At 45.5% G+C, this 20,157-nt stretch overlaps 1 protein-coding gene and 1 pseudogene across 1 annotated transcript in view; both read right to left on the bottom strand.

Moving 5' to 3' along the window:
• The window catches only part of LOC124725978 (leucine-rich repeat and death domain-containing protein 1), a 222,797-nt gene that overhangs the window by 87,106 nt on the left and 115,534 nt on the right, over positions 1–20,157 (bottom strand). The window lies entirely within an intron of this gene.
• Positions 10,763–10,880, bottom strand: LOC124719803 (annotated as a pseudogene).

The following is a 20,157-nucleotide window of genomic DNA, read 5'->3' as shown; positions in this document are numbered from 1 at the left end:
GTACCGATCTTCAGGCACATGGGACTTTTACGACCCATAAAGAGTTGTGTGGCGTGGTAAAGTCCGAGCTTCGTGCTGGTCATTTCAGTCGGGTTGGAGATTTTGCTGAACCACACCCAATACAGGGACCTCGACATTGTTCATCAACGAACTCACGCATCAAATAAAAAAAAGTGTGCTAGAGCTCCATCTTGCTGTAGCTGTGGTGTCACCGCCAGACACCACACTTGCTAGGTGGTAGCCTTTAAATCGGCCGCGGTCCGTTAGTATACATCGGACCCGCGTGTCGCCACTGTCAGTGATTGCAGACCGAGCGCCACCTCACGGCAGGTCTAGTGAGACGTCCTGGCACTCGCCCCAGTTGTACAGCCGACTTTGCTAGCGACGCTACACTGACAAATTACGCTCTCATTTGCCGAGACGATAGTTAGCATAGTCTTCAGCTACGTCATTTGCTACGACCTAGCAAGGCGCCATAGCATTTGATATTTATCTTATAAAACATGTACCGTCAAGAGCGATGTACACCAATTATGGATTAAAGTTAAGTATTCTACCGGCTACATACCTTTTTTATTAGACTCAACTCCTATAACTGTTCCAGACCTCACGACAATCTGCGTGAGCTTAAAAGCATGCATTTCGGCTTCCTCTAGCAACACGGTGTTGGCTCTTCTGCCAGCACTTCACATGGCGACGAGCTAAAGCGCGTTTGTGCCACCTGATCTTGCTTAATTTACTTGTGTCATGGCTTCGCCACAATCTCCAGATGTACTGTCCGAATTTTATCGCTTGCAGACTCAGCAGACGCAGGCCTTATTGGATGCCCTTGGACAGCTCGTCCAGGGTCAACGTGCGATGCAAAACGATGCGGCAGCCGCCGCTCCACCGCTACCGCAGCCACAACACGCAGTTGCACCACCTTTTCGTCCTTTTGATGCGGCACTGGAAAGCTGGACGGAGTGGTCACGCCAATTTGGATTCCATCTCGCCGCCTACAGAATTCAAGGTAATGAGCGGCAGCCATTTCTTCTTTCCGCCGTAGGCGTCCACACGTACCGAGTGATAGTGAAATTGTTTCCCCGACGCGACGTAGCAACTCTGTCCTACGATGAAATTTTGTCTGCATTAGATGCATATTTCAAAGAATCAGTCAATGTCTTTGCAAAAAGGTGTACGTTCTTTCGTACAAAACGTACGGCTGGTCAGACTAATCGGGAGTGGGTTGCAACTTTGCAAGGCCTTACTAGGGATTGTGCTTTTGAGTGTGAATGTGGACTCCCTTATTCAGATACAATGGTGCGTGATGCAATTGCACAGAACGTTTCTGATGTTGGTATAAGGGAACAGATTTTGAAACTAGTCAATCCCTCCCTTCAACAAGTGATGGACATATTGGACAGGCAAGACACACTTGACTTTGCTCAGGAATCGTTTGACGCTTCGCCAGCCGTGTGTCACATTAACCGGCCCGCCGGGCGAGCTGCACGGAACAGTAAACAGCCCTCGCGCCCATCCGCGCAGCTGCCACCAAGCTCTCCGCTACGTTTGCCGCGCAAGCAAGCACATGCAGTGCTAAAGTCATGCCCGCGGTGTGCTACTAGACATTCGCGTGAGAATTGCCCGTCACGCCAAGCTATTTGCTTTTTCTGTAATAAAAAAGGACATGTTAAAAATGTTTACCAGAAAAAGCTCAGAACGGACACTTACAACATTTCCAGGCCCTTTGCTTCGCGCCGGAATCGGAATCGAACCAAGAATACTCAGGCTCGTGAACCTTCACCCATGGACATTCATGTAGTTAATTCCACTCCACCCAGTGCCACTCTCTCTAACAGTGACTGTGTTCGTCCCACAAATAGTGTGCGTCGACATCGCAGGAAATCCCGTGAAGTCGCAAGTGATTCTGTACCAGTGTCGGTTCACGTTGCACGAGACAGTCGCTCTTGTCATCAGCAGGACAATAAACTTTTTGTAGATTTGGACATTCATGGCAACGTGATCCCATTCCAGGTCGATACCGGAGCTGCAGTTTACTAATCAATAAAGACACATACAAACAGCTGGGCTCACCTCCGTTGCGTGCCGCAAATGTTAAGTTAACTAGCCATTCCGGTCAGAATATCCCTGTGTTAGGACAGTGCAGCCTTCTTGCAACATACAAGGGACAAACAAAACTTGTGTCATTTTACGTACTTCGTTCTTCTTCTGCTGTGAACTTGTTTGGTTTAGATTTATTTCAGTTGTTTAACTTGTTTATAGTCAATCAGGTCCTGTCAGTGAACCAGACTGTGCCTTCAGCCAGTGTTTCTCGTCTATGTGAAGAATTTGCAGACATATTTGCACCGGGCCTTGGTTGCGCTAAGAACTATGAAGCACATTTGGAACTGAAAGTCAACGCGCAACCGAACTTTTTCAGAGCGCGCAATGTTCCCCACGCATTGCGTGATGGGGTCGCAAGAACGTTACACGATTTGGAATCACAAGGTGTAATTGAACGTGTGCAGGCTTCTCACTGGGCATCACCCTTAGCCATTTTGCCAAAACCTTCCGGTAAATTGAGACTTTGTGTGGACTTCAAGGCAATGGTGAATCCACAACTAGTGATTGCAACTTACCCTTTACCCCGCCCGGAAGATCTTTTTGACAAACTGTGCCCGGGTAAATATTTTTCGAAATTGGACCTAGCAGATGCGTACTTGCAACTACCAGTGGACGAAGAATCCCAGCGCATCTTGGTGGTTAACACGCATCTTGGGTTGTATCGATTCAAAAGACTGCCATTCGGGTGTGCATCCGCCCCTGCATTGTTTCAGCAATATCTGCAGACTGTTTGTGCCTCGGTCCCTACTGCAGCAAACTATCTAGACGATATTGTGATCCCCGGAAAGACGGAAGAAGAACATTTAGCCAATCTCAGAACATTATTTCAGGTCTTGCGACAACATGGTCTTCGCTTGCGGAAGGACAAATGTGTGTTTTTTGCTCGTGACTTACCCTATCTGGGCCATGTACTCAATGCCCAGGGCATACATCCCAGTCCAGAGCACCTCCGTGCCATACAAGACTTGCCTTCGCCGCAGAATTTGAAGCAGCTACAGAGTGTGCTGGGAAAAATTAACTATTATCACAGATATGTCCCGCATGCCTCTTCCATTTCAGCTCCGCTGCATCGCTTACGCCGTAAAGGTGTTCCGTTCGTCTGGACGACGGAATGCGAACGCGCCTTTCACCAGCTGAAATCGGCGTTGATTTCCACTACTTGCCTTACGCCATTCGATCCCCGGAAACCCATTTTGTTGATGGTAGATGCATCGGATTTCGGGATCGGTGCTGTGCTTGCGCACAAAAAAGGGTTCGCACGATCGCCCTATTGCCTTTGCGTCCAAATTGGTCTCGTCTGCGCCAAGAAATTATTCCCAGATTGAGAAAGAAGCTTTGGCTCTCGTATTTGGTGTTACAAAGTTTCATGATTTCTTGTATGGTCGTCACTTTACCATCATCACAGACCACAAACCTTTGACATCGCTTTTTCATCCGAACAAGCTTGTACCTCCACGTACAGCGCAGAAATTCATTCGCTGGTCAATTTTCCTCTCGCAGTACCGCTACGATATCTTGTATCGGTCCACTGCTAAGCACGGAAACGCCGATGCGTTGTCCCGTTTGCCTGTTGCTGAGGATAGAGCATTCGATTCTTCCGAACTTGCTTGCATGTTCATTGATGCGGAAACCGATGAAGTGGTCGAATCGTTTCCGATTGATTTTCGTCGTGTAGCTACAGCCACAGCTGCTGACCCTGTCCTTGCCACCGTTTTGCGTTTTGTTGCTACGCAATGGCCCTTGTCGAAATCACGGATCGAGGATCCGTTGGTTCGCCGATTTTTTGCTCACAAGGAGAGACTTTTTGTCCGACGTGGTGTTTTGCTGTTGCGTTCTGATAATGATCAGTCCAGGGTCGTGGTCCCACGTTCATTACAGTCCTCTGTCTTACGGCTTCTCCACCAAGGACATTGGGGTATAGTGCGAACGAAACAACTTGCTCGTCAGCACTGTACTTGGTTCGGAATCGATGCTGCGATTACGAAAATGTGCTCTTCTTGCATGGCGTGTGCCGAACAACAATCCGCACCGCCGCGGAAATTCTTTGCATGGCCGAAAGCCACTTCCCCTTGGCAACGATTACACATCGATTTTGCTGGTCCATTCTGGAATGCTCGATGGTTGGTTGTGGTAGATTTGTTCAGTAATTTTCCTTTTGTTGTCAGGATGTCTTCCACGACGTCATCTGCCACCATCCAAGCGTTATCCGCTATCTTTTGTATTGAAGGTCTTCCACAGACTATTGTTTCCGACAATGGGCCACAATTCATGTCCGCAGAATTTCAGTCATTCTGCAAGGCCAATGGTATTCAACATCTGACATCCGCGCCGTTTTTGCCTCAGTCAAACGGTGCCGCTGAACGATTGGTCCGGACTTTCAAATCACAGATGTTGAAGTTGAAAGAGTCGCATTCTCGGGAGGACGCGTTATTGCTCTTTTTGTCCTCGTATCGCTCTCAGCCCCGAGATGGTCGCTCGCCGGCTGAGTTGCTCCACAGTCGTCCTCATCGAACCTTGATGTCTTTGCTGCATCCGCCGCATCAGGTTCCTGTGCAGCGGCAGCCACCTGCTTTTGCTCCAGGCGACGTTGTATACTATCGCAACTATCGAGGTTCACGGCGTTGGCTCGCAGGGCGCATTCTTCGCTGCCTCGGCAGCGCTATGTATCTGGTTTTGGGGGCCTCTGGTGAGGTGCGTCGGCATCTCAATCAGCTGCGCCTCTGTCGTCGCACGGGTTCTGCCGCTCTGTTTTCAGCGACGGTGCCGTCATGTCAGCGCCCTGGGGACCCATCTATTGGCTCGCCTCATCCCCAGGTGTTACCGACGATGCCTTCCATTTTGCCCCATGGCGACGCGCCGCCGCCGCCGCCGGTCCTCCCGCCGGCGCCGCGCGCCGTGGACGCTTCGCTGCAGCCGCCAAGCGCCTCCCTGGGTCACGCGCCGCCGATCGCTTCCCGCGACCAGCTGTCCTCCGACATGGAACTCTTGCCCGCTCCGGACCAGATGTCGTCTTCGCCCGTCGGCTGCCCCATCCCGATGGAGGTCGAATCTTCGGCCCCTCCGGTCTCTTTAAGGGCGCATACACCGCATGTTGGCGTGCACCCTGGACTAGGTTTTCAGGCGTTTCCTAGCTCCCCTCGGACCGAATGGCCGGGTGCGGGTGGCACAGCCTCGCCTGTTGTTAGGCTCCCCGCCTCGTTGCATACGTCAACCTGGAGTCCTCCCCACGGCAGGCGGAAGCCTTATAACACAACCGTTCGCCGATTTGCGGGGGAGGAATGTGGTGTCACCGCCAGACACCACACTTGTTAGGTGGTAGCCTTTACATCGGCCGCGGTCCGTTAGTATACGTCGGACCCGCGTGTCGCCACTGTCAGTGATTGCAGACCGAGCGCCACCACACGGCAGGTCTAGTGAGACGTCCTAGCACTCGCCCCAGTTGTACAGCCGACTTTGCTAGCGACGCTACACTGACAAATTACGCTCTCATTTGCCGAGACGATAGTTAGCATAGCCTTCAGCTACGTCATTTGCTACGACCTAGCAAGGCGTCATAGCATTTGATATTTATCTTATAAAACATATACTGTCAAGAGCGATGTACACCAATTATGGATTAAAGTTAAGTATTCTACCAGCTACGTACCTTTTTTATTAGACTCAACTCCTATAACTGTTCCAGACCTCACGACAATCTGCGTGAGCTTAAAAGCGTGCATTTCGGCTTCCTCTAGCAACACGGTGTTGGCTCTTCTGCCAACACTTCAGTAGCCACATGTGATACATGGTTCCTTGCCTGCTATCTGAGGTATTAACCACGTCCACAACATGTCCAAGCAGAAGTTTCCATTCACGTACTCAAAAAAAAAAAAAAAAAAAAAAAAGGGTGCGAGTAAGGGTCACGATGACATTCTGGATCATATTGTACCATGAGGTAGGTTCCTTACCACCTCCAGCACACAGTAGTAATTTTTTTAGAAATAAAAATCACGTTCATCTTGTGTCAACTCAGATATATCGTACATTTGCCAGAAAATAATACCTTTGACCGAGAGACGGCATTTTGAAATTATGCTGAGGGAATTAGATTAGGAAATGAAACAGTTAAAGTAGTAAAGGAGTTTTGCTATTTGGGGAGCAAAATAACTGATGATGGTCGAAGTAGAGAGGATAAAAATGTAGACTGGCAATGACAAGGAAAGCGTTTCTGAACAAGAGAAATTTGTTAACATCGAGTATAGATTTAAGTGTTAGGAAGTCGTTTCTGAAAGTATTTGTATGGAGTGTAGTCATGTATGGATGTGAAACATGGACGATAAATAGTTTGGACAAGAAGAGAATAGAAGCTTTCGAAATGTGGTGCTACAGAAGAATGCTGAAGGTTAGATGGGTAGATCACATAACTAATGAGGAGTTACTGAATAGGATTGGGGAGAAGAGAAGTTTGTGGCACAACTTGACTAGAAGAAGGGACCGGTTGGTAGGACATGTTCTGAGGCATCAAGGATCACCAATTTAGTATTAGAGGGCAGCGTGGAGGGTAAAAATCGTAGAGGGAGACCAAGAGATGAATACACCAAGCAGATTCAGAAGGATGTAGGTTGCAGTAGGTACTGGGAGATGAAGAAGCTTGCACAGGATAGAGTAGCATGGAGAGCTGCATCAAACCAGTCTCAGGACTGAAGACCACAACAACAACAACAACTAACAAAGCACGGTAGACCGAGCGAGGTGGCGCAGTGGTTAAACACTGGACTCGCATTCGGGAGGACGACGGTTCAAATTTCATTTGCCGGCCATGGTGGTCTAGCGGTTCTAGGCGCTCAGTCCGGCACCGCGCGACTGCTACGGTCGCAGGTTCGAATCCTGCCTCGGACATGGATGTGTGTGACGTCATTAGGTTAGTTACGTTTAAGTAGTTCTAAGTTCTAGGGGATTGATGACCACTGATGTTAAGTCCCATAGTGCGCAGAGCCATTAAAAAATATATATATATTTAATTTCATTTTCATATCCTTTTTTAGTGCGGTCATGCACTGTTGACCACGGTACTTGGAGTTCAGCTACTCTTTCTTGAATGAATACAAACAAAACAGCTATGTATTTCCCCTATTGTACTAGATCAAGTGGGGTACGAGAAGCTCTCGGTTAGCCTGTATTTCACGTTTCTTCATAAAAATTGCGGCGAATAAAGTATGCTGTAACTGACTAATTTTCATGCCGACAATCCTGTAAGTAGCAGTTCACTATGCGACAAATAAAGAAGAGGACTTCGTTTCCAGGCTCTGTCGACAGGCTACAACAAATGACAATCTACAAACAATTTCGCTACAAGTGATCCACATTTTGTACGAAGTTCAGCAAAAGTTATTGATGTGTTACAGTTGAGCAACATGTCTTTGTGACAGTAAATAAAAACCTGTGATAAAATTTTATCTGATACAAATATTAGAGTGGTGTAATGTCTGTGGGTAACGTAAGACAATGAAAAATGCTAGGTCACTTCTTGCTTCCCTATCGAACTAAAGGTATCCTTTATAAATGGATGGAGGAATGGGTGAGACCAGAGGACGGACGACCCAGATAGGACTATGCATTATGTATCACTCTCTTTGGGTCGATATACTGAGGGCCTAGTCGAGCCTGTCAGATAACACTCTCCCACGTACAGTATTACCAGAGTTCTTCAATATGTAGGAAGAAACCCATTTATGTTAGTTTAAGCTCAGGTAAAGAATCAAAATGGCAAAGGTAGCCTATTTGTGAAACTGCGAGAAATTCATATTTTGTCGGGAATAAATCGGAAAAATTCATTCATTCTATTAAGTTAAATTGGTGGATTATTAAATAGTTTACTCGTCCTAAGCTAAAATGGTGGATTATTTTATATCCATATTCCACATCCCTAATGTTTCAACCCCCCTAAAAAAAGTAATTCTTAAAAACATTACATAATTTCACTATTTTGAAGTGATACACAAGTGGCTCACAGGTGCCTCATTGCCTCACACTAAGAGTGTTCGACTCTCAGGAAAGCAATTTTGGACACTTTCGTAGATTCAGCACTACGTTTCGCATTTTTTGTTATTGTTCAGCTCTGTTTCTTGCACAACAGTTTCCAGAACGACTTTCATTATATGTTGTTGTTGTGGTCTTCAGTCCTGAGACTGGTTTGATGCAGCTCTCCATGCTACTCTATCCTGTGCAAGCTTCTTCGTCTCCCAGTACTTACTGCATCCTACATCCTTCTGAATCAGCTTAGTCTATTCGTCTCTTGGTCTCCCTCTACGATTTTTACCCTCCACGCTGCCCTACAATGCTAAATTTGTGATCCCCTGATGCCTCAGAACATGTCCTACCAACCGGTCCCTTCTCCTTGTCAAGTTGCGCCACAAACCCCTCTTCTCCCCAATTCTATTCAATACCTCCTCGTTAGTTATGTGATCTACCCATCTAATCTTCAGCATTCTTCTGTAGCACCACATTTCGAAAGCTTCTATTCTCTTCTTGTCCAAACTATTTATTGTCCATGTTTCACTTCCATACATGGCTACACTCCATACAAATACTTTCAGAAACGACTTCCTGACACTTAAATCTATACTTGATGTTAATAAATTTCTCTTCTTCAGAAACGCTTTCCTTTCCATTGCCAGTCTACATTTTATATCCTCTCTACTTCGACCATCATCAGTTATTTTGCTCCCCAAATAGCAAAACTACTTTACTACTTTAAGTGTCTCATTTCCTAATGTAATTCGCGCAGCATCACCCGACTTATTTCGACTACATTCCTTTATCCTCGTTTTGCTTTTGTTGATGTTCATCATATATCCTCCTTTCAAGACACTGTCCATTCCGTTCAACTGTTCTTCCAAGTCCTTTGCTGTCTCTGACAGAATTACAATGTCATCGGCGAACCTCAAAGTTCTTATTTCTTCTCCATGAATTTTAATACCTACTCCGAATTTTTCTTTTGTTTCCTTTACTGCTTGCTCAATATACAGATTGAATAACATCGAGGAGAGGCTACAGCCCTGTCTCACTCCCTTCCCAACCACTGCTTCCCTTTCATGCCACTCGACTCTTATAACTGCCATCTGGTTTCTGTACAAATTCTAAATAGCCTTTCGCTCCCTGTATTTTATCCCTGCCTCCTTCAGAATTTGAAAGAGAGTATTCTAGTCAACATTGTCAAAAGCTTTCTCTAAGTCTACAAATGCTAGAAATGTAGGTTTGCCTTTCCTTAATCTTTCTTCTAAGATAAGTCGTAAGGTCAGTATTGCCTCACGTGTTCCAACATTTCTACGGAATCCAAACTGATCTTCCCCGAGATCGGCTTCTACTAGTTTTTCCATTCGTCTGTAAAGAATTTGTGTTAGTATTTTGCAGCTGTGGCTTATTAAACTGTATGTTCGGTAATTTTCACATCTGTCAACACCTGCTTTCTTTGGGATTGGAATTATTATATTCTTCTTGAAGTCTGAGATTACTCCGCCTGTCTCATGCATCTTGCTCACCAGATGGTAGAGTTTTGTCAGGACTGGCTTTCCCAAGGCTGTCAGTAGTTCCAATGGAATGTTGTCTACTCCAAGGGCCTTGTTTCGACTCAGGTCTTTCAGTGCTCTGTCAAACTCTTCACGCAGTATCGTATCTCCCATTTCATCTTCATCTACATCCTCTTCCATTTCCATAATATTGTCCTCAAGTACATGACCCTTGTATAGACCCTCTATATACTCCTTCCTCCTTTCTGCTTTCCCGTCTTTGCTTAGAACTTTCATTATAAGGAAATAATTTCAAAAACGTATGGGTACAGCCGCAATTCACGACATTTCGCACATACATTTTTGCGATATCAACTGTATTTTTTCCGGCAATCAGGACAGTGACTAACCTAAAGTTCTAAGGTTCTGTTGTCTCACATCTCATGCATATTGCATTACAATCTCACCTTGCATTTTTGAATCCAGACAACAATAGTTTTCGCTGGTTTCATACTTTTCAAGTGTCTCGCTCTCCTCTTCGAACAGTTTCCAAAATGCAAGTGCCTATTACTCGGAACCGAACCATGGTATCATTTTAAAGGCATTCCGATGATGCAGCCGGGTGTCGTCTTCAACAATCACCGATATCCTGGAGGTGCAAATCCCTTCATTTGCAAACTACAAATGCAAAGAGTTGGGCAAGGAAACTGAAAACCTCGGCATGCGGGAGATTTGCAGAAAGACAACACACACACACACACACACACACACACACACACACACTGTGAACAACTAACGCCACTATACCATCGATGGCCAACGTCAGAAGCTCTCTATCGTGAATATTAATTACAAGCGGGTGAGCAAGTGGCATTAACTCTCTCCCTCTGTTGTTTGACCAGGACTAGCGCAGGAAATTAAGCAGAATTCAAGCAAAAATTCCGTCTCTAATTATAAGGTCTAAAAAACTAAACTCCGCCCGAACAGACCATGAAGGCCCAACGTACCGACTGCCGCCGTGCCACTCTCAGGCGTCACTGGATGCGGATATGGAGGGGCATGTGGTCAGCACAGCGCTCTCCCGGCCATTTTGTCAGTATAAGAAACCGGAGCCGCTGCTTATCAATGAAGCAGCTCCTTGGTTTGCCCACAAGAGCTGAGTGCACCCCGCTTGCCAACAGCGCTCGGCAGTCCTGACGGTCACCCATCCAAGTGCTGGCCCAGCCCGACAGCGCTTAACTTCGGTAATCTGACGGGGACCGGTGTTACCACTGGGGCAAGGCCGTTAGCTAGTTATGAGGTCACTTGTTAATTTAATCTCAACTGCTCCCTTAACAAGACTGTTCCAACAGCTGAACCCGCTCGCCAGAATCTCTGTGCTGTTATATTCCACTGGATGATCATTACCAGAACAATGTTCTGTAATAGCAGATCTGCTCGGCAATTGTAAGCGTGTGTGACGCTTAGGCTCAGTACATCGGTTTCCACGGTCCTGATGGTCTGACCAAAATACATCATCCCACAACAGCAAGGGATATGGTAGACACCCGCTTCACGCTAACACAGATCATTATTTACAGAGCCCGCAGAACACGGTCAATCGAGTTGGAAATACTACAAAAAGGTCGTAGACTTAAGTGTCACCTCTTTATTTTCATCGTCCACTCGAGTCACAGCTAGTAAGTAGCGTAACGAGCGTCAAATCTGTCTTTCCAAATATGAAGAAACCATTATGAAGAATGATCCCAGTTGGCATCGGAAAGACAGATTAGACGGGCGTTGAGCTGTTGATCAACCGTGAATCGAGTGTACGGTGAAAGTAACGAGGTGAAACCTAACTCTACGACTGTCATCTAAGATCATTCTTCATGATAGTTCCTTCACGTTTGGTCTATATTATTGCAACACCACCTTGATGCTGTGTAAGGTCATTGTGTATGATAGATGGTCATCTGTACTTATTGTAACGCTGTGGGCTTTCGAACCATCTAATAGAAACACGAATACCTTTTCCATCTAATGTTTTCTCCTTCTCTGCCTGTGATGATGATGCGAGAGACGAAACAGGTAGAGAATAAAGATTTATTTGTACAGCTGGTAATTAAAGATATTGTTCTTTAAATATGATCTAACCAAAAGTTTGACCCAGCGATGTAAAGAATCTAATAGCTAAAAAAATTAACTTCAAACACAAATTTAATTCATGACTGGTTGACAACTCCTTTAACTCCATAGAAAAATTTCTGAATGTGTAATGAATATGTAATGTGTGTTTGAATGTGTCTGGTGGAGGGGCATGAGGAGAGAGGGAGGGAGAGAGAGAGAGGGAGAGAGAGAGAGAGAGAGAGAGACAGAGAGACATACAGAGAGAGCGGTAAAGCACGTGACGAAACTGAGAGGTTGCGGGATCGAATTCCGGCTGGACCAGGGATTTTTCACTGAGTTTTAACTCATCCTACACCACTAAACGATGTGAGGAGCCGCCGGAAACGACACGTGTTTCGAGTTCCACTGTAAACTGTGGGTCTCCTTTTCCCGGATTGTTAACTGGGGTAGGTTAGGAACACGCAAGTCGTCGATGTAGCGTCCAATTGAAAGTTTTGCACCAGGTCAATGACCAATACAAAATTATGGCTCAAAACCATATCAACCAAAACCACTAAAATAAACACAAAATACACTCCTGGAAATTGAAATAAGAACACCGTGAATTCATTGTCCCAGGAAGGGGAAACTTTATTGACACATTCCTGGGTTCAGATACATCACATGATCACACTGACAGAACCACAGGCACATAGACACAGGCAACAGAGCATGCACAATGTCGGCACTAGTACAGTGTATATCCACCTTTCGCAGCAATGCAGGCTGCTATTCTCCCATGGAGACGATCGTAGAGATGCTGGATGTAGTCCTGTGGAACGGCTTGCCATGCCATTTCCACCTGGCGCCTCAGTTGGACCAGCGTTCGTGCTGGACGTGCAGACCGCGTGAGACGACGCTTCATCCAGTCCCAAACATGCTCAATGGGGGACAGATCCGGAGATCTTGCTGGCCAGAGTAGTTGACTTACACCTTCTAGAGCACGTTGGGTGGCACGGGATACATGCGGACGTGCATTGTCCTGTTGGAACAGCAAGTTCCCTTGCCGGTCTAGGAATGGTAGAACGATGGGTTCGATGACGGTTTGGATGTACCGTGCACTATTCAGTGTCCCCTCGACGATCACCAGTGGTGTACGGCCAGTGTAGGAGATCGCTCCCCACACCATGATGCCGGGTATTGGCCCTGTGTGCCTCGGTCGTATGCAGTCCTGATTGTGGCGCTCACCTGCACGGCGCCAAACACGCATACGACCATCATTGGCACCAAGGCAGAAGCGACTCTCATCGCTGAAGACGACACGTCTCCATTCGTCCCTCCATTCACGCCTGTCGCGACACCACTGGAGGCGGGCTGCACGATGTTGGGGCGTGAGCGGAAGACGGCCTAACGGTGTGCGGGACCGTAGCCCAGCTTCATGGAGACGGTTGCGAATGGTCCTCGCCAATACCCCAGGAGCAACAGTGTCCCTAATTTGCTGGGAAGTGGCGGTGCGGTCCCCTACGGCACTGCGTAGGATCCTACGGTCTTGGCGTGCATCCGTGCGTCGCTGCGGTCCGGTCCCAGGTCGACGGGCACGTGCACCTTCCGCCGACCACTGGCGACAACATCGATGTACTGTGGAGACCTCACGCCCCACGTGTTGAGCAATTCGGCGGTACGACCACCCGGCCTCCCGCATGCCCACTATACGCCCTCGCTCAAAGTCCGTCAACTGCACATACGGTTCACGTCCACGCTGTCGCGGCATGCTACCAGTATTAAAGACTGCGATGGAGCTCCGTATGCCACGGCAAACTGGCTGACACTGACGGCGGCGGTGCACAAATGCTGCGCAGCTAGCGCCATTCAACGGCCAACACCGCGGTTCCTGGTGTGTCCGCTGTGCCGTGCGTGTGATCATTGTTTGTACAGCCCTCTCGCAGTGTCCGGAGCAAGTATGGTGGGTCTGACACACCGGTGTCAATGTGTTCTTTTTTCCATTTCCAGGAGTGTATATCTATTTAAAACAGCAGATAAAAATTCGCTTGATGCCTTCCTAAGAGAGAGTCTCCATTCCTTCCAAGCTAATTATGTGGGATATGGCTCAAATTCAAAGATACAGTATCGACAGCAATAGATAGATTCATACCGCATAAATTAATAAGAGACGGGACTGATCCACCATGGTACACAAAACACGTCAGAACACTGTTGCAGAAGCAACGAAAAAAGCATGCCAAATTCAGAAGAACACAAAATCGTCAAGACTGGTTAAGTTTCACGGAACATCGAAATTTAGTGCGGACGTAAATGCGAGAAATGAAATATTGTCTCAAAATATGGTAGAAAACGCAAAGAGATTCTGGTCGTATGAAAAGTACACAAGTGGCAAAAAACAGTCAATACCGTCTCAGCGCGATAGCGATGGAAATGATACCGATGATGGTGCCACTAAAGCGGAGTTACTACATATAGTTTTCCGTAATTCCTTCACGAAAGAAGGCGAAGTAAATATTCCAGAATTCGAAACCAGAACAGCTGTTAGCATGAGTGACATAAAGGTAGATATCTCAGGTGTTGCGAAACAACTCAAATCACTTAAGAAAGGCATGTCTTCCGGTCCAGATGGTATACCAATCAGGTTCCTCTCAGAGTACGCAGACACAATAGCGCCTTCCTTAGCAGTCATATATAACCGCTCACTTGGCGAAAGGTCTGTTCCTAAAGACTGGAAAGTAGCACAGGTCACGCCAATATTCAAGAATGGAAACAGGAGTAACCCATTGAATTACAGACCCATATCACTGACATCAATTTGCAGTAGGATTTTGGAACATATACTGTACTCGAACATTATGAATCACTTTGAAGAAAATGACTTATTGATACATAACCAACATGGATTCAGAAAATATCGTTCTTGTACAACACAGCTAGCTCTTTATTCCCATGAAGTGATGAGTGCTGTCGACAAGGGATCTCAGATCGATTCCATATTCCTAGATTTCCGGAAGGCTTTTTGTACCGTTCCTCACAAGCGACTATTAATCAAACTGCGTGCATATGGAGTATCATCTCAGTTGTGTGACTGGATTTGTGATTTCCTCTCAGAGAGGTCACAGTTCGTAGTGATAGACGGTAAATTATCGAGCAGAAGAGAAGTGATATCTGGTGTTCCGCAAGGTACTATCATAGGCCCTCTGCTGTTCCTGATTTATATAAATGATCTAGGTGATAATCTGAGCAACCCCCTTAGATTGTTTGTAGGTGGCGCTGAAATTTATCGTCTAGTAAAATCATCAGATGATCAATTCCAATTACAAAATGATCTAGAGAGAATTTCTGTATGGTGCGAAAAGTGGCAATTAGCACTAAACAAAGAAAAGTGCGAGGTCATCCACATGGGTACTAAAAGAAATCCGATAAATTTTGGGTATACGATAAATCGCACAAATCTAAGGGCTGTCAATTCGATTAAATACCTAGGAATTACAATTACGAGCAACTTAAATTGGAAAGAGCACATAGATAATACTGTATTTTGGAGAAGGCGAAACAAAGACTGTGCTTTGTTGGCAGAACACGTAGAAGATGCGACAAACCCACTAAAGAGACAGCCTACATTACACTTGTCCGTCCTCTGCTGGAATATTGCTGCGCATTATGGGATCCTTACCAGGTAAGATTGACGGAGGACATCGAAAAAGTGCAAAGAAGGGCAGCTCGTTTCGTGTTATCGCGCAATAGGGGTGAGAGTGTCACTGATATGATACTCGAGTTGGGGTGGCAGTCACTGAAACAAAGGTGGTTTTCTTTGCGGCGAGATCTATTTACGAAATTTCAATCACCAACTTTCTCTTCCGAGTGCGAAAATATTTTGTTGACACCCACCTACGTAGGGAGAAATGATCATCATAATAAAATAAGAGAAATCAGAGCTCGAACGGGGAGATTTAGGTGTTCCTTTTTCCCACGCGCCATTCGAGAGTGGAATGGTAGAGAAGTAGCATGAAAATGATTCGATGAACTCTCTGCCAGGCACTTAAGTGTGAATTGCAGAGTAACCATGTAGATGTAGATGTAGCACTGGCGGGAGATAAGCGTGTATGTGGTTGGCTCTGAGTACTATCGACTTAACTTCTGAGGTCATCAGTCACCTAGAACTTAGAACTAATTAAACCTAACTAACCTAAGGACATCACACACATCCATGCCCGAGGCAGGATTCGAACCTGCGACCGTAGCGGTCGCTCGGTTCCAGACTGTAGCGCCTAGAACCGCACGGCCACTCCGGCCGGCAAGCGTGTATGTATCTGACATCATCAGATGAGGGAGACACAGCGATGCGTATTATTTCTTAAATATTTTAATGATCTTAATAGTAACATAATGTAATAGCAACTAGGTGACAATCGGCTTCGGTCGACTAGCAACCATCATGCTTACAATATAATTCGTATCTAAAAATAGTGTTAACAAGTACAACATCGTCACTAAGCGTAACTTGCCAATATTCAAAAGCTGGTCACAGTGTGACTGTTAGCGTGTAAAAGCAGTAGGAGACTGGTACAGACGACTGTTTTACTCTTCTTTATATGTGTATATTGAATCAGAAAACGCTTTTTAACAGTACTGGACAATATGAAATATTGTATATTGTTCTGTTTTCACACCATATATCTGTTTCCTCTTCCGCTCTTTTTTTCGGCATCACTGAGGCAAAATGAGTTTCGTCCGAACTCCACAAATTCGAATCACATACTGATATTGGTACAAATGTGGTTGGAGGCGAAAGGGGTTTGGCAAGTTTACAGCAAAGACTTGAACACACATGCGTGTCAAACTTGCAGCTACATGTATAGCTAGTTTAAATCCACGTGCTGCCATCTACTTTTTTTCCATTGTTTTCTTAATTATCCAGCAACTTGTGAATTTGTTCTTCGCGAAACACCACATGAGATGTTTTCAACGATCTCTTTTTGAATTTTAGAAAAGGAGACGAACACCACGTCTCAAGCTGCCTGATGTTGATTCCGCGACGCAGTCGGCAGAATTTCCGTGGCAACCTGCGACTACGGCAGTGGTCAGACTGATAGCGACTGGGCGAATATACGGAGCACGTACCAGAGCTAACAACTCTCAATGGGGCTGGATCAGTTTCTCACGTTAAGGAAGAGCGAACGTGACATAACTACACATCGGATTCTGTCCTTGACTTCCACGTACTCCAGGGTCTACCATGCGTCATGCATAGCATCCAGTTTCCATATTCGTGGTCCAATCTTTTTGAATGCGCAACTTCCCTCACATGTCAGCATCTTGACGTGGGAGCAGTGAAACTGTTTGACTGGTAAAATACGTTAAGAGTCTATAAAATCACTCAATACTTTGGTCTGTTATGGACACACTGTTTTTCACAACAATTTAATTCCACAGAAAGAGACGACACATGGGCAAACCATCTTCAGAGCTGTAATTATATGGATTACATAGGCTAATTCTCAATGTCTGCATTAAATACACATGTCATAATTGAGTACTTGTAAGCTACGGAGATGGCTGAGCGTAGCCGGTACCGGCCATAAACCATTCTGATTAGCGCCCTATCACACTCACTTAGAGACCAAACCGTCGGGACCGATCTCAACGATGGTGTAGACAGAGTACCTAGTGCGCTACATTACGATTACTTTCAGCGAAAAGAGTACAAGCGACAACGAGCGCAGGAGACAAATAACTCAGTAGACAGTGTTAGGGAACAGACAACTGTAATAGCAGTATCAGATTGGACGACAGCGGCACAGATGAAGAGGGACCGACAGAGAATAGGGACTAAACGTAAACTAATAACATTGCTTAGGTGATACATTAGAATTGCTAACTTCTAACGATGATGAATGCTATATCTTAGGCATGGAACACTACCGCCCACTACGTTATACAAATACACACAAACGTGGTAGATGTCAAAGGAACCTAAAATAGTACATTTATAAAAAGGGTTATGATTAAACGTATGCATGTATACCGCCTAACAATAACAGTGATTCACTCAGAAGAAAAGGTCAGATGTCAATGTAGCTTCGTAGATATACACACGAGCGGAGTGTGTGTAAATGATTAGAATTTCAGTTCTCTGCAACAGACAGAAAGGCACCAGAGTGCATTACCGCCTTTCGTGTTTAGTGTTGTAACAAGGTTTAGTACGTTATACTAGGCGCGTGAATAGCACTAGGTGTTGAGTAATCACTGTGAAGGACACGGAGACGCCGCGTTCTCGTATGAGACAGCGTTACCACCACCTGACAGAGTTTGAACTATGGAGACCGGACAGAGATTTCGGTCGACCACTTCTGACCACCACTAGGGAGAATAGCCGTAGCGCATACCAAACACATCGTAACCCGTTCACATCTGCGCCTGCCGTCGAAGAACAAATAATGGCGTCCCTGCAACGTTGTATACCATATTTACGAAATGGATTCGCATTTTGCGAATCTGGACTGACGTCAGCTATTTGCGACACAAAAAAATTTTGTTCCTGACCGAAAAACGAACCCGGATTTCTCACCTATCACGAGTGGTCACCTTAACCAGTACCGCTATCCGTGCACGCCTCCAGAATATTATGGAGTCCACAACCGTTACATTCGCGCATTTCGTGATTTCTGTACAGGAAGAGATAAATATTTTATCATCATTTCAACCCGTCGAGGCGTGGATACATTATTGATGGTTACAGAGTCTGTGTTTGTACAGTGTCTGTATCTTCTTATTACATTGTTATGTGAAGATACATACACATAGTAAACACAGACTGATGCATTAGCTCCATACTTAACAATCATATACAACCGTTCGCTCGACGAAGGATCCGTACCCAAAGACTGGAAAGTTGCACAGGTCACACCAATATTCAAGAAAGGTAGTAGGAGAAATCTACTTAATTACAGGCCCATATAATCAACGTCGATATGCAGCAGGATTCTGGAACAGATATTGTGTTGGAACATTATGAATTACGTCGAAGAAAACGGTCTACTGACACACAGTCAACATGGGCTTAGCAAACGTCGCCGGCTGGAGTGGCCAGCGGTTCTAGGCACTACAGTCTGGAGCCGAGCGACCGCTACGGTCGCAGGTTCGAATCCTGCCTCGGGCATGGATGTGTGTGATGTCCTTAGGTTAGTTAGGTTTAATTAGTTCTAAGTTCTAGGCGACTGATGACCTCAGAAGTTAAGTCGCATAGTGCTCAGAGCCATTTGAACCATTTGACCTTAGCAAACGTTCTTGTGAAACGCAACTAGCTCTTTATTCGCACGAAGTGTTGAGTACTATTGAAACGTCCCCTTTGAACAATTATACACGACTGTACTTAACCTGACACACAATATTTTGTTAGCGCAACGCAATCTGACTTTCAAAATTCCCTACAAAAGAATGGCCCTGACTAACATTAAACTATACCTTTCACAAATCACTTACCCCACAAAAATCTTCGCTACTCAAGCTACTGCAATACAGCGAGCGCCACTACTGCCAGCTAAATAAAAGATTCAAACTACTGAAGGCACTAACTACTGATAGGGATAGTTAGCAAATGAAAGATATTAATAGAGAACAAACAATGTATTTACCTTGATATCATCATATATAAATATAGCAGTTCATGACAAATTACAAATCTCCGCCATCTCTCTCCCCACATCCACCACTGCTGGCGGCTCACCTCCAACTGCCCAACGCTACGCGCTGTTAACATCCAGCTGCCCCTCTACAATGGCAGACAACAATGCAAACTAGCCACAGACTGCACACAGCACAGCCAGTGATTTCATTTTCATACAGAGAGCGCTACGTGGCGGCGGCGTTACCAATATAAGAACCTAAACAGCCTACTTACATAAAGAAAACATAAACAGCCTACTTACATAGCCCCCATGCTCCCCACAAAAAATTTTTACAAATGGTGTTGGGCACTGGCCAATACAGATTTGACAAAAATTTTTCACAATTACAATAACAAAGATATAAAATGCACACACTTATTGATACAATGTTGGTCAAAATCTAAAATTTTCTCACAGTCCATAAAGATAGTCCTGATCATTCATCATAATAGTAATTACAGTTTCTCATTAGTAAAAGAAATTGCACACAGAAGTAGTGGATTTCCATACAGTCTTGAAGAAGTAGTGTTGTCCTTCCAACGGAAAGACAGTGCTGACTCTTGACATGCTGACAGGTAATGGGCCACAAGGGAGCAAACCCACAGCAGAGTCATTCGAAGTTTTGAAGAATATTGGTAGGTAGGTCATCACAGAGTAGACCCACTGTAGTCCTGGTAGAGAGTGTGGTATTGGTGGGCCACCAGAGGTGCAGACCCACTGCAGTCCTTGTAGAGATAATGGTACTGGTGGGTCATCAAAGATGCAGACCCACTGTGGTCCTTGTAGAGATAGCCAGCAGCCATCTGTTG

Source organism: Schistocerca piceifrons, chromosome 1 (genome assembly GCF_021461385.2).
Source record: "Schistocerca piceifrons isolate TAMUIC-IGC-003096 chromosome 1, iqSchPice1.1, whole genome shotgun sequence".
Classification (NCBI taxonomy): domain Eukaryota; kingdom Metazoa; phylum Arthropoda; class Insecta; order Orthoptera; family Acrididae; genus Schistocerca; species Schistocerca piceifrons.
This window is presented reverse-complemented; position numbering and strand designations above follow the sequence as displayed.